We start from the raw sequence: 16,455 nt of genomic DNA, 5'->3' as shown, positions 1-16,455 counted from the left end.
TATTCGTACACACTAATGAAGTGAAAATGTGGTACATATCATGCCTCAGCTCCAGAATTGTAATCTCACAGTTAACATCTGAATCCACATTTCCAGTCTGAAATCACCTCTAATTACATACTGTTTGGAAGGATAAAGCCACCTTAGATCATTTTGGAGACTGACACCAGCAGTGAGTACAAATAGTTCCCTAGATTGCTTAGGCATCGATAGTTAATCTCTACTTCCTTCCTTTTTTCCCTTTCATTCTCTCAAATTTGGATGGACTTCAGAGGACACAAATGAGTCATTTAACAGGCTTTGGTGCCGTTCTCTCCACATCACATTAAAATAATAGTGTGTCAAGAAGTTAAAAGGAAATGTACAACAGAAAAAGAATGTTTATGCTTTACTGCTACATGTTCTCTTTCATGAGAAAGAGTGAACAGAAAAACACCTGCTGGGTAATCAGGTCTTTCCGCCCAGGTCAGAATTACTATTCACCAAATATTCTATTGATACAGCATTAGAGGTTATTCACCAAAGAGTCAACACTGTTTATAAAACACTGTAAATTTAGCTGGTGTTTCCAAATAAGAGAACACTGTAACATGCTTCTAAGTAAATGATGGTGCAATTGTAGTGCTCTGTATGTAGCATTTCAGAGGGACAATTTCAAACATGCAAGAGAAAACAGACCACCATTTACATTGCTTGTTACTTAGCTCACTGCCAAGCAGGCTAGCGCTTTCAACGCAAAAACAGCACAAAAGCTTTACAGCTGGTTTCCCCTGCCTGGGCGCTCAAGTCCCCCCAACCACAGGTCAGTTTAGGGCTTTTTAAACTTAGGTAAGACCTTGTAACAGAGTCAGACTATTTCTCAAACATATGCATCTACTATTTAGATAACTGAACGCACTAGTACCACTTCGCTCTTTGGTTCACCACTACAAAAGAAAGAAACTTGTCCATACGGCTAATGTAAACATTTACATAAGACACACTCTGTGGACAACAGAAACTGAACAAAATAATTCTCTGATACACAACTCATCAAGTCTGCATATGCTTTCAGAACAGGAGTCTATAGAGTATATGATGTTTTTGCTAGATTTAAAGAAACCAACAGCCATTCAACTATTACAATTTATATTACAAAGGAAAGGAAATGCAAACAAAGGAGAAGAATTACTTACCAGTACTACTGATCGCTTCTGCCTTAAAAATGAATGACCTTTAGGACCCAGAAAGGGTATCAGGCAAGTTTTGGCATGTATTCCACTGCATTAACTGGAATTAGCAATACTTAAACATCCACACCAAGAGCCAAATGGTTTTTTCCTTAAAGGTGAAATGTACCATTTAAACAAAACGCAACCCTATTTGACGTAACAGTACCGCTGCTGCTATTTCTGACACGAGTTTTTATCAGTTCTTACCCACTTACACCTAAAAGAATCCATAAGGTGACAGCAAGCTATGCGCTCCCTGGACATGTAATTAATAATGCCCTGGTGTTAGTTCATCTAAGTTACACATACAGATTGTAGAGGAAAAGAGAGAGAGAGAAAGTCAGAAAGAGAGAGAAAATTATAAATGCATCTAATTTGGCTATAATACAAGCTGCATATGTGAACTGAGAAGAGTCTGTGGCCCACAGTGTGTAAGCTGTCACCAAACTGCATTTTACTAATAATTCATATCTGCAGCCAACAAATTAAGTCAGCCAAACTGCCACCTACCCAGGTAGCTATGCCGACTATGTTTAGATATCAGTTAAACATCTACTGTTTGCTTTTGCTTAATATGGTTTCTCTTGAAATTTTGACAGCTGGCTCTAGTAGTTTTTAGCCAAATTATTGCAAGGTTTCAATTTCCATCTTAAACCCTGCAGATAGGCATGTAATCATATTATGCTAGCAAATAACCAGTGCTTTCAAGGTTAACAGAGGAAAGGGATCTAAAAATTGTACAAATCAAAAATATAAAGAAAAGTCTTAAGCATGTACTTAGCTCTAATTTATTTCACAATGATGCTCAACACTGTTGAGCAAATAAATGCTAGTTTGCTTTCATTTCTGCCATTCATTTTGATATCCTGAGGTACTGTCACCAGCAGGAGGAGAACATTAGTTGTGATTGAATATTTGCTTTCCAGAAACTCTTAAATTCCTCAGATAACTTGACTGCATATTTGGGTACATAATGGTAGATATATACTACCTGGAGTAAACAGAAACCTCAGGAAAACATCAGCTGATTTACATGCACAATCTTACTGCCTATTCATGCAAGCTGATTACTTGAGGGGGGAAAAAAAAATTTAAGAGCACCTGGCTGTGATTATTTGACTTTCAGAGTATTATGGCAACAAGTATCATTTACACGCATAGATTGCTACATCCATAATGACCTAGACTTAAATATTTTAGATTTTATCATGTCCCTCCAAAACTTCACACAACATCAGAGTATACTTCCCTCTGCGCTGCAAACGCACAGGACCTATCACTTCAGTTAAAAGTAGATGGTCTCGCTGTTGGAGTCTGACGTATAAAAGCAGTGCAAGATTCCACGCAAGAGAGGATAGCAATATTCCACACCAGTCAGCTGTGCTACCTGTGTGAATCCAGTGTGGTTAAACAGTCTAAGTTTTGTACTATATAGGCAAAAAAAGCATATCTACAAGTGTTCATGAGCATAGTTGCTGATTAATAACCACTCTGTTTGCACCTGAGATTCATCTGCAGTTGGATACTGCTACCAAGCATCTGGATCTACATTGGCAGCTGTAAGATTAGGAGCTGAAGGTTGCCAGGACTTGGTTGGTAAAATTTTCTCTCATGAAGTATTTTAATTATAGCATATCAAATTCAGTGCTGGAGAAGGAAACCAAAATTTGGTTCTTGAATGCCTGAATCTGAGCATCTTTTTGATGTACTACGTACATTTTATCTCTATCAAATATGTGTGTGTGTATGCACACATGCCTAAGTATATAGGCCTATCTATCATCTGAATTGCACACTGCAATTGTAAATACCCCAGTAGGAACAAAGAATGAGCATGTGATGGCAGCCAGCTCTAGGGAGTTAGGGTTACATCACTGATAAATCCACCTGGACTTCAACAGATGCCATCTCTCTGTCAAAGCTATTAGAGAACATTTGATCATTTTTTCCAGCTTTGTCTGTCATGTACAGCCTAGTTAAGAAGATGACTTCTCAAGTAACACCCATCTTTAGACCTTACAATTTTTCTGCCCCTACACAGAGCACCATCACTGTCCCCATTTTCAAGGCACAGAAATGGGAGGGATTTGCTAAACTCGCCCAACAGGGCATTACAGATCTTCAATATAGCAAACTCATTCCCTCTTCTGAAACCCACAGCGCAGTAAGTACAGTTACAAAAATACTCACCATACACTGTTGCTTTACCTGTTTTAAGTCTCTATTCCCACCACTGGATTTTAAAGACATTCTTAGCATGACTGCTCAACAAGATCAGGCTGTAGATCTTAACACACTCATTCTGCATGAATACCAGCTGAACAGAAACTGCGGTCAGAGCACTCAGTCAACCATGGATCTTCCCATCGCGCTGAGAGCTTGCTAGGTTAAAAAAGACAAGATTGCAATAACCTTGGGCCTTTCATACAACAAATACTAATCAACACATGACACCAGCAAGTCTTGCTTTCTAGTACAGCACTTTCATTTTAATATGTGTCATCTTGAGAGTCACCACTCTATTCCTATCATCATATTTTTAATTGCTTCATACACTGCAATGATGGTGCCCAGGACCCTTATCTTGATCTTGTAAATCAGTGGGGTCTTGTTATGCAATAATGGCATGAGGAGACACTTCTAACCATGGCTGAACACTATCTGCAGTACACCTGTCAGACGGGAAGATCATTTCAAATTTGTACACGAAGCAGGAACAAATTTATTGGGAAAAAGAGAAACGGTAGCACTTTATTGCTTCCGTAATCATTTTCAATTATCGGATTCTCTCCTTTTTTGTCTGCACACACAACTGTCTATAAACATTAAAGGGAAGTACATGACAACGGATGGAAAAATATAACCTTTGCTGATCTCCCCAATAGCTTTTAAAATATCCCTTCCTCGGCCTTAATTTTGGATGATCTGTGTGGACATAAGTTATTTGAAAACAGCTGTAGCCTTTACAGCGTCCTTCCAGCAAAGGACACTACTTAAACAGGTACAAAAATACATTGCTTAAATTAATTGATCTGAATCTCACAGGCCTCTGGTCTTCACCCCAACTTACCAACACCTTCCAACCTCATTTAACTAGTTTTCAGACCAATATGTGTTGATACCAGCAAACATAATAAAGAGGGCTGATGAAGCAATCAGTGACATTAATAGGACTTAGGGAATCATACTAAAACACAAAGAAAGCATGCTTGCTGATTCTATGATCAACAGTTTGCACCTAACCAAGAACACCTGGGTAAGAGATTTGCTCAACCCTGGAAAAAAAACAGACCACCAACAAAAAACAGCAGCATAAAAAACAGGGCAGATATTCTACGTATGTATTAGACAGTTTGACTTTTGCTTATCACAAGACACCAGACAAAGGTGGCATCAAAAATACATTAAAGTGTAGTCAGAAAAGGAAGGTGGTTGGCCTGTGTCACACACGTGCATGAGCAGTCAGACACTAGCTATGGAAGATGAAATTAAACACAGGACATTTGGAAAAAGCACACAGCTCACAGATGATACTCTACAGGCATCAGCATTACTGGGAGAATTATTGCCCAGTAGGTACCATTTCAGACTGGCAATATAGACGGCTATAAACCTCTCTCAAAACTAGATTTATCTTTTACTTCTCAATTCCAACACAAATAAAAATTACAGTGTTTTCTGTCACTGATGTGGATTTCACACAGGTCTAACGCTCCACGAGATGTGACAAAGTGGTGAACGTATCACTTTATGAATATTTTGCATAGCTCCATTTGATTGATTGAGACAGATAACTTGCCACAGGTAAGATCAAAGAGGGGTATTGGAAGAATCAGGCAGGAAAGAAAAACGAAGACTTAGATGAAGAGCATCCCAGCAAACATTCAAACTACAACAGACAGGCTATTAGCTGTGAAGAAATAGCCTGCCTGCAGCCAGAAAAGTTATATGGCTGCTTTTCCAAAGCTAAGGGGAGAGATAAAGGATAAATAAATAAAAAGTATAACAAAACATTGGCCTGTTAAAGGAAAGGATGAGCAGGGCCAACACACTAATACTTTCAGAGCGTGCTGCAGTCAGCAGCCAATCCACCCTGCAAGAGCCAGTCAAGTGGCATGCAAACACCACAAAGAAAGGTCAAAGATGTAGCAAGACTCACAGAAGCTCTTCCTTGGGTTACTTGGCACACTGTTTACTTTTGAGCAAAAGAATAAGCAAATACTTTAGGCTTTCCATGGAGAAATAACTTGTCTCACCCCCAACTGGGAACTGCTCGAGCAGTTGATCGACCACCAAATAGCACTTCAGCTAGGGATATGAGAAAGGTAGTCTTTGATACACCTTAAGCACATCAGCATTACAGATAGCATCATAAGGGAGCATTAGCAACCAGGCTTGAGACCTAGAGTCAGTCCAACCTGCAGGACTCAGCCAGAGCCAGCTAACATTACTTAGAAATACCGCCCTCCTCTGCTCCAAGACTAGACTGCGAACGCCAGTCGAAACCAGAGCATGTTCCACAAAAATCAGTCAGGAAGCAAACTGACCATGGGCATCCAGTTTGGTCCTTGTGTGTCTCTGCATACCAGCTGGAATAGTAAAGGGAGAGCAACATTCATCCCATTTCTTATCCACCTCCATGGAGGTGGCAAAAAGCATAGAGGTAGGGCTTTTATGCAAGGACCACTTTATGCCTCCCTTGGCACAGAAGCAACGTGATGTAATGATTGTGATCTGACCAACACTATCAGTCAAATATGTCCTTAAAATGCCCAGAGTGCCTCTCAGTGCAGTACAGATTGATTCTGCCCAGGACAGTCAAACGTTTGGCCAGTTGTATTTGTGTAGAAGCTTGCATAATACAACGTCTATAAAATGAGGATTTTTTTGCCCTCCCCAAGATATATGAAGCTCTACTGGAAGCACACATTCTTTGTCATGTACCTCCCTTACCGTGCTCTTTGCTGCTGGGCCCAGGACCAGAACAGGTCTGCTTTCCAGATTCCAGTCTTGCTTTCCTCCAGGTGAATACTGAAGTGAGTACACTGGCAAACACAGTGAAACTCTCTTTAGGAGGGATGAAGGTCATAGTATTGTGTGGCAGCAAGTTTCCTGTGCTGCCAGCGGTAGGAACAGCACTATGACATGTTCTGTATAGATAACAATTTCAGTTTATGTTCACATACTCAAGGTTGCAAACACTGCCCTGGTAACACGATGCAGCTCCTCTCAATGAGCTACACTTTGAAAGTTGTCTTCTCTGAGCAGCTGGAGGAATGTTGGTCTCCCAGTCCTCAGGCAGGCCGTAAAATTTAAGAACTACTGACAGCCTAATACAGGTACTACGCAACAGATGTAACTTCTTACAAGCCATTCCTAGCCCCATGTTGCAGAGAGATTTTTATGCTACCAACTTAATAACCCAATAAAAGGCAAAGGACAGCTTTAGTTGTAAGTATCAAAATATAAAATTTCATCACAGATAGTGCCAGGAAGATAAAGTCTACGCTCATAGACTAGAAGTGACAGCTTTGCATTAGAAAGTGGCAGTAGATACTCAAAAGCTCCAGGAAAACCTGGAGTAAAGGCACCAAAAATCAAAGTGCAGCTGCTCTTTTTACTGTTTAAATCATTATATATTAGCAACAAATCTTGTTGTTGGCCAACACTCAGAAATGGCATATGGCCAATAAAAGGTTCAGTGGAGTTTTCCATCTGTCACTGAAATCATCTATGGCTCCAGCTCATACATAGTAAGTTTAGTGTCATAATTTGTGTACTAGACGTCAACCATTCACTCTAACATAATCATTTGATTACATAATTTGCTAAATATACTACCCAATCGAAACACTGTTTAACCATGTATCTGAAATGCATGGATTGAGTTTCAGGATACAACGAATACACTTATACCATAGCACTAGCACTAACAAGAGGTGCGCATGTGAATAGAGCATGATCTCTTGCCACAAGGAGTTATGCAAATAGAAATACACCAAAGTATCCCCTGTGCGACAAATACAGTAAGAGGTAACTGTGTTTTTATTAAAACCAAAGATAAGTCAAAATTATGCAAGACAAGAAGTTGGTGAGCGGTCACCACATCCTTTTTTGCCTGCTTGTTCATTATGAATACTAAATGCATGGATTTACTTTGCAGTCTTTACTGTTCTGCCAGGGCAAGAAAGCGGACAGACAAAAGCTTTAAACTATTCCATTTCACTCGCTTCAGTAAATACCTTAGTAATAGGGTTCTTTGCATTTCTTTAAATTCTTCCCACAGTGTTTTCCATGAGTTTTTAGTACTGTCAAGCAATAACAACGATAATCTTTTCCCCTTCCTCCACAGCACTCCAGTATTACAAATACCGCACTGTTAGGTCTTTAGGACTGTGTTTCTACCTGGATCTCCACATACCTGGATTTGTGCTTCAATCGGCCAAGAGCCGCAGATCGTTTGGGCCCAGGTTTGGGTACAGACACAGCACCTTTCTATTTTCTGTTTCAATCAGAAGAACGCCTAACATTACCAAATGCAGAACTTTGTCAAAGTAAAAAGTTTTCAACTGTGCTAGAAGTCAAAGCAAGGGCAGAAAAATACTGGTTTATAGTTTGTTTGTGTGCGTTCACAACATTACTCTTTCTCTTCCTTGAGCCTCGCTGCTCTGCATCCGCTACGAGGGAACTGCCAGAGAACTTCAGAGCTACTGGATCAGGCTTGTGACTGGTTCTCAGTATAGGACACCTGTGTGGTGAGGAGCATAGGTAAAGAGGGATGCAGGAATTCACCAAAACGTTTTTAAATATTAAATGATCCCTTTGTGGTTTGGTCTGAGCTGGCACAACTTCCTAGCAATGAGCTGATTTGCACAGAAATGGGCTTATGACTCCAACAGATTATAGCAATTCACAGGGACAGTCTTCTGCTGCAAACAGGGTCCTATACATAATGTTCTTTTGCTTATCAGAAGAGGGAGGAAAGTGGGAACAGATTATCCTTATTTATTAAACTCAAATATTGACAATAACATAAGTGCTCGATTCCGATGCCTAAACTTTGGTTATCTTGATTGGTACTGGATCCTTAGAGCATGTATGGCATTCATGTGAGACTAGCTAATATAGCAGGACCTATTCCAGGGCAGCAACTGGAAGGCAAGTGAGATACCTTCAAGAATCTAAAGGGCAAACACCTATAGCTAAGTAACAGAATAGGAGCCTATAGCGCATTCAAACTCTTAAACAGCAGGTATTCCATTAAGCAGAACTAGCAATCAGCATCTCACTGACAATTAAATTGAACTTTTTTTTTTTCTTTTAAGTCTGTTTAAATTTGCATCATCTTCTCTATTACTTCTGTACATTTGACAGAAATGTTTAAATCGGAAAACATATGAGAAAAACAATTCCAAGCAGGGCTTTTTAAAGCCTTGAGTCCTATTCTTCTAATTGTTTGTCCTGTTTTGAAGGTTAAAGACCGTGCAATATCTCTCATCAAAAGCATGAACTCACTGCACGGAAGAGATGAAACCAGAAAGAATTCAAGGAAGTCCTTCAGAAGACAGCTCTAAATAGACCTCAGAAAGGAACTGATTAATACACAATACATGCTGTGAGGACAGTTTCCCCTCACTTTAGCTAGAAGGATCTTTAAATCTAGGAACTGTTTAACTGAGTGGAAGAATTACAGCAGGCACATTCACTTCATGGTCACTTCAAGGGAAAAGAAAAGAGTCCAAACACTTCACTCTTATTTTCATAAAATGTAAGTAAATACAGTGCACCACCAGGGAATCAACATAAGCATAGTAGGGAGGGAGAAGACGATGACAAAAAAGTTGCATTTTCCACTACCTAGAAAATGATCAATTTTGGGACAACATATTGCCAAATATTCTGCTACACTTGATTCATCAGCAGAATTTAGACCTGTGCTGCTAAAACCCCAGAGAGCACAGAGGTATACATTCAACACTTCACTTAAACAGAAGACACAGTCTCATCCTTCACATTGACCAGAGGGTTATATTTGGTCTCTCTGGAATTTCATAGGAAAACACAAGTACCCATCTAAAGCCACTCCTTGATTCTGAGTGATTTTGCCTTGGCTCCAGTGGGTGTAAGCACCAGAAAAGCACAGTGAGAGGCTCCACATAGTCTTGGAAAGAGCTTCAGCTGTTGGTTGAATATGATGTAATCCCAGCTAATGGAAACATAGTTGGAGGAAACTATGGAGATACATCACAAAGCTGAGGCTGTCACCACTGCTTCTCCTCAAACAGACAGGAAATGATTGTGAAAAAATCTGTCACTTTGACTAAAAATTTCTCAAAGTGGCAGATGAAATTCAGCAGCAATGTACTTGAGAAAAGAAAATTCTAGCTCTACATTTACAATGACCTCCAAACCAGCTATTCTTACTCAAGAACGAGACTGTAAAGCTACAAAAGGTAATTCAATGAAAACCATCAGCTGAATGCATAGCAGCAGCCGAAAAAGCAAATCAAATATTGGGAGTTATTAGAAACAGAACAGAAGATATCTTTATGCTATTGTATAATTCCATGGAGTACCTACATCTTGAATATCATGTTCAATTCTGAGCTCCTTTTCCCAGGGGATATGGTGGATTCAGAAAAGGTATAAAGGCCAATAAGGACATCTAAAGGAATGAAATGACTTCTACACAAGATACAATTACATGCACTCTGCAAAACAGATGGCTGAGGGGGAAATACGATAGAAGCTGAATGATGCGGAGAAGGAGAGCAGGGAACAACTGCTCAATGTGTACTGTAATAAAGGGAGAAGAAGGGACAACAAATAAAGCAATGAGAGGGCAGGTTGAAAATCCACAAAGGAAGTTGTTGCTTCATGCTACGTGTAGCCAGTCTGTGGAACTCACTGCCTCAGGGTGCTACAGATAAAAAGAGTTTCCAAGTGCTCAGAAGTGAATACACAAGCTGACATAAGAAAAATCCATCAAAAAAACATCTACTAAACACAAAAATACCAATCCTGGGCTGCAGCTGAAGACTGAAAGAATAAACTAGTAATATATGCAAACATGCTTGCCCCCTGCTTACGCTCTTTGTTAGAGATCCACAGTTGCTGTTGCCAGAAACAGAACTGGACTGAACGGAGCTATGATCTGGGCTATTAAATCTGTTCTTGTGTGAACAAAGCATCTGCAAAAACATCTAAAGGGACATGGGATTTTGAGATGAAACTGTTAACCCAGGACATGCTGGAACAGCTTTCTGTGCTGCATGCACCCTCATCACAGAGGGTCACCTACTGCATAAGGCTGACCGCTGTCTAGCCCTTTGGCTCTGTCAAGTACTCGGGCCACAGAGTAAAGCAAGCTCACCGCTTGCTCCGGATCAGTTTTGTTAGCTTTGCTTGGTAAGCAGAACCACTATCAGCAGTGGATGGGGAAGGGGTGAGTTATCAGGATTTTTTCTTTCCCTGCCAGAAAGCTTTGTCTCCTCCAGCACAGACAAAACGATGATTTGTCACTCAGTGCAGCTGACAGTGCAGAGGGTCAGGGTGGACACAAGAGACTGGAGCACAAGCTTCCTAAAGCAGGTCCACTCGCTTCACCAGTTGCCATCAACAGAGCGTCTATTCCGTTGTCGGCTGAATCAGCTATTTATTCAATCAAGCTCTGAGAAATCTTGGCAACAGAAACCTTTAAAAACAACCCAGGAAAAAGTAAGCTGAGAATTTTATCAGTAAACCAGCTGGCACTGAAATAGCCTTCCTGTAAAGCTGTCACAGGACAGCCGCGGAAGACCTGTTTGCCACTCCAGTCACCTGATTTCAAGGAGAACAGTCCACAGAGGAAGCAGTATTAACTTGCATATACCGTGTACTTCATCTGTGTGGTTGCTGTTTATGTTTATTAGTGATAAGTCATCACTAAGAAATGATACTTCCAGTGGCCAGGGAACAGATGCGCAAGCTAGATGCTTTTAAAACGGATGAGAAGACCCTAAATTATGTAGCGGCTATGATACCTGAGAATGCGACAAACAAGTTTTAGTGACATAAGGATATAATAATTGTTCTATCCTGAGGGGCAAAAAAGTTTCAGCCCTACCACATCAGTTCATCTGTAACCGCAGTACGCATCTTTTGAAAGATGCGGTATTATCTGTATATTGTGTGCTGTGATTAAGTCATCAATATCTTCATTATTTTAAGGCCTGATAAAAACTGTAAAGCTGCCCTACAAAATTAAAAATGTTATGTTCCAGCATTTATAGCAATAACAAAATTCCTCTGGAATGTGTAAGGTTTTACGTAACTTTGGAAAGCTCCACTGTGAAATGGAAGTCCACACTGGAAGGAATTATTGGAAGGAATAATCAGTAGTAACTGGCCAGAAGTTTGTGAGCTAGGGAGAAATGAAGTTCTCAGACAAAACACAGTCTGCCTGTCTGGTGATGAGACACCTCATGAGGAAGCAGTGGGGGACTGCACCAGAGCTCTCCAAAGAGCCACGTTTCTCAGAGCTTGCAAGAATTTCATGCTTCAGTTGCCCGCACAGCTCCATTTGAACAGTGATAGTTCCGTCATCTCCCTGACAGAGGCACAGAACTGATTTTGTGCCTTCATCTTCATGTAAAGCTCAGAGTGTTTGCAGAGGAAAGACAGGCATCTGCACACACGTGTAACTTGTACATTAGGCCGGATATAATTTACATGAACTCTACACACAATATAAACCAGGAGAACAAATTTTTTCAAGAAGCTGCAGCTGAATTTCAGCCAGTGTTCATAAACTCCATGTTCACGGAGCTATCTATCTAGACCACCTTTCTGGCACGCAGCCATATCAGCTGTATTTTACCTGAAGTTTCTGCTCCTCAATTTGTTGCCCTCCCTCTCCACTGCAGAGGATACAACAGGCTTACGCTGCGTTGTCTAGCCAGGCTGCCACGAAGCCCCCTGCTCCGGCTCCTCCGAAAACCGTCCCCACTCCCCTCCTTGCCCCTCTGAAGGAAAGGCACAGCCGTAAGGCAACCAAGCGGCTTCTTTCCCTGCTGGCCTCAGCCCTGAGGCTGCGCGAGGGGAGGAAAAGAGAATTTCCACAAGGATATCACAACACGCACAGTCAAAGTAAAGAAGATCAGCATCACAGATTCTGCACCAAAATCTGAAGGTATTTTAAAAGGCAAGGACTCTCCTTTAGGCTGACACACAGTAACATAAACCAACATACACAAGTAATAGTTCTGCAACACACTGTATTTTACCAATCAATTTCTGAAACACAGGAACTCCCTCAAATCAGCAACACCTAGTACACTGTAAACAATGCTAGTACACGCAATGTTATCCGGTGAAACAACTTGGCAGCCTATAAAATAGAATTAAGTGCGTCTCTTCTCTAGCATGTCAGTAATTATTATTCTAATGCTTGTTCAGTTATATGAATACGTGAAAAGAAGCTATCGCACGGAAGAAAACACTATCTGATGCTGTTGATACACAGACGCTTATTTACTGAGAGTTTGTTTCATCTCCAGAGATACCCGCTGCGGTAACCGAACTTGCAGGAAACAACCACGAGAACAACAGTTCCCATTTTATTTATGTAAAATGTAAATCCCTGAGCGTTTACGAACTCAAGGTCAACCGGAAGCTGCCAGAGAAGCTACACTTTCATCAGCAACATACACGCACAGAAAATCCAAAACAAAAACAAAATAAAACAAAAACCAAACCCAGTAGACTCCCAAAAACTGCAGAGGCTGTGACCAGCTTCACGACACAGCTCTTGATCTCCAGAACAGTACAAGGGAAGCGTGCTGAAAGGATGGCAGGCAGTGGATGAAGCCAAGCCCCAAGACAGCCCAAGCGCAGAGCTAAAGTAAAAAAGCCACAGAAAATAGACTCGAGAAAGTGGGGAAAACAAGCATATACCCCAGCGTAAGTACAAGCACAAGCGTTGTTAAAGTGCCTGTGTGAACAGGAAGAGGAAAAAAACAAAACAAAAACAAAACAAAAAACCCACAGAACACCACCACCACCACGCAGAAAACATAAGTGGAAGCCCTCTTGAGAGGGGCCAGAACTCAGTGCACGGAACCGGCAAGAAAAGACAGGCTTAGAAATTGCAAGCAAGGAAGCAGTTTCCTGTTCTTGGTCCAGGGAAACAAGACTTTGCATATTCAAGCAAAAAAACCCAAGCTTGTATCAAAGAAACAGCTGACTCATTTATTGATAGTATCTACTCCCCCCGCACCGTGTTTGGTGGTATATTTACCTGCCCTGCTGACATACCAGTGTATCAGCAACAGAAAAGGTGGAGGTGTACTTGTTATATACACATACTGATGGGGTGACAGGGATGGAACAGAGCACCCCAAGTGGTCGTGGTGCATTGTTACTTTTACCCATACAGCTTCCACATAAACCTCAACGCTTTGCTTCAGTTCTTGACCATCCTGTACCCAAACACCTGACTTGCATGCTTCAAGTATTCTGGCTCTCTTTGCAGAGCATCCAAAATATTTTATCCTTTTTAGACTAAGTGCAGCCTTCAGAGTTTCACAGTCTTAAAATAGTCTAAAGGCACTAGATCAAGATTTCAAGATATCAAACAAGAACTGTATATAGAAGCTTCTCTACAGAGCTTCTTATAATAAGTTACATTACTTGGTAGCAACAGCCCTGCTTTCCTGGTAGTAGTTGTGTTGCTGAAAGAGGACTGCAATATAAATAGGATTATCTAGCCTTTGAGATAAGGTTTTCTGATGTGATCAATCTAGGCAGTCAACCAGCATCAGCCATTCAATTTCATGATACCGAACGCACCGACGTTTGTAACGCATTCCAACTGTCCTAATGAGGGCTTTTAACCAAAGGAAAGCACTTAACATGGAGGAGCGTTAAAGACACTACTGGAGGAGCTCCTCTTAAGCATTCCTAGGATTTAGGTCAATCTGGAGCATGTCTAATTTTCAGTTTGAGAGATTCTTTGGATGTCCTTAACAGATTATCATACCAATCAGTGAGCAAGCCAAGACCATGATAACTACAGCAGAACTTCACCAAAGAAACAGCAGATAAAGTGAGAAAGGTCTTCGGGCCTGAAAACAGGAGACATAATTTTGTATTCTTGAATCACTGGAAAAATAAAAATCCACAGGCACCAAAAATGAATCGATTCTATCTTCTCCGCTTGATTGTGCTACATTCTCCTTTCAAAAGGCATTCATTTGAGAACAAGCAACCAAGCAAAAAACATACCAAGCAGTTTCTAGCTTTTTTGACATTGTAGGCAGCCTTAACTAAGTCAGGCAGGCTATGCCATTGTCAGGCTAGGAACACAAGCGAGGCCTGCAAGGTAAGTGAAATCCACGCTACTGCAGGGATTGACTGTACTCCATTTCAAAGCTTACATGAAAAATATTTCACAACTGCAGTCCCCAGAGAAGAGAGTAGTCCCAAATGACTTCTCACCACAGCTACTCACCCTTGACTACGTAGTCTGCATGCTTCCACAGTCTGTCTGCCAGTAAGTTACCTCTTCACTCACTCTTAGTGACTGAAGCACAGTTGGAGGCAGTCAGACAGCACAAGTGAAAAGCTGGAGGCTTCCTGCATTTAGCTTACTGACATATTAGCATTGAAGTCTAATTATGAACCACCTAAAAACATACACTGCTCACGACTTCACAGCTTAGAGTCAATAAAGAAACATTCACCTCACATGCAGGCCCAGAATACAAAGGCCAAGAGTTGTTAACTTCACATCAGCTCTAGAAGAGATCTGAGTCACGCAGGCTTGTGTTGCCTACCACATGCTAGTCCTTCACAGCTCAACAGCTTTGCTAGTTGTCACCAGAGACTGCAGTTTGTGTCTTACCGTGATTTTCATAGGTAGTAACAGCAGAACATTTGGCCCCTTGTGTATCTCAGGGAGCTGAGGGTTAGAAATCCGATCCGATTCATTGTTCTAAAACCATGAATTAACCCCATCACCTCTTACTCAAAGTCATGAGACTAGCTTGAGAATAATATTTTAATTGTCATGTGAATCTGAAGTTCTAATGCTCGGAGGGAAATAAACGCATTTTTAAGCTTTCTCCGAAACTATTCATTTGAAAGAAAGGAAAAAGAAAGCTAGGATTCTTGTGTGGCTAACATACATCAAGAAGCTGATGCTTTAAGAAAAGCAGCAACCGTCATGAGAGTTGGCAACTTTCAAATCGCTGGTTATTGAGGAAAGAATATTAAATAGCTATCATCAATCTATCTAAGCCCAGAAAGTGAGCCGTGAAACATTGACAAAGGGGAATATCTGGGCTGACAATTATGGCATATTTATCTTTTAAATAAAGAATAATGGAGTTACATGGAGGAGACTTATTTTAACTCCAAAACAGTAAAGTATCTGTCTAGGTACTTAAATATCCCTTATCACCTTAAGGTGATATTCGAGCACCTCAGGGTAGGAGAGAGAATTTATTCAACCAGCTCTTTTAGGGACCACCATTCCACCTACATGTTCTTACGGAGGCTAGAGTAACTAACACTAGTATCATGAACAGAAGAAAGGGAGTTTAGAAACCAACCTTCTGAATCTTCTGTGTCCTAGCACAGCCTCCCAATGCAACAGTAGACCAGTCATTTCCCTTTTCATCCTTGGCTTCTTTTCTGCCAAAGAGAGAAAATATCAGATTATCACAAGAATAGCTTTTTTGAGGAAGAAAACATTTTCACTTATTTTGCTTCCCAGCACATGTCATAAGGCCTAATATCTGGAGGATCACTTGCACAGAGGATCACATGAGAAAGGCATGTCTATGCACAAGGTCACATACTGGGACAGGAGCCATAACACTAGGGCACCATTAACAGCAAGCTGCATTCCTGCCAGCCCTGGGGCTGACTGAGCAGCGCACCTCTAGTACCCATTCAACCCTAAACTGGAGTGTTTTTACACAGACCATAGCAAAAACAAAAACAAAACAAACAAACAAACCCACTAGCTTTCTGCCAGCTGAAACAGCCTACCACAATACAGACAGGTACAGGAGACCTTGCACTGGAGAAGGAGAAGAGAGGAAAAGTCAGTGCCCAAACCTTGACCTGATGTGAGACTGAAACAGTAGGCCACTGTTTGAATTAGAAGAAAAATTACAAGTACAGAGACAGCTCAAGGAAATCAGGTAGTATCAGAGCCCAGTGCACAGCTACATACTACCATCTATACCTACCCGCTACA

This window comes from Struthio camelus, chromosome 12 (assembly GCF_040807025.1).
Source record: "Struthio camelus isolate bStrCam1 chromosome 12, bStrCam1.hap1, whole genome shotgun sequence".
NCBI classification, from domain to species: domain Eukaryota; kingdom Metazoa; phylum Chordata; class Aves; order Struthioniformes; family Struthionidae; genus Struthio; species Struthio camelus.
The sequence above is the reverse complement of the archived record's forward strand: the minus strand, read 5'-3'. Positions refer to the sequence as shown.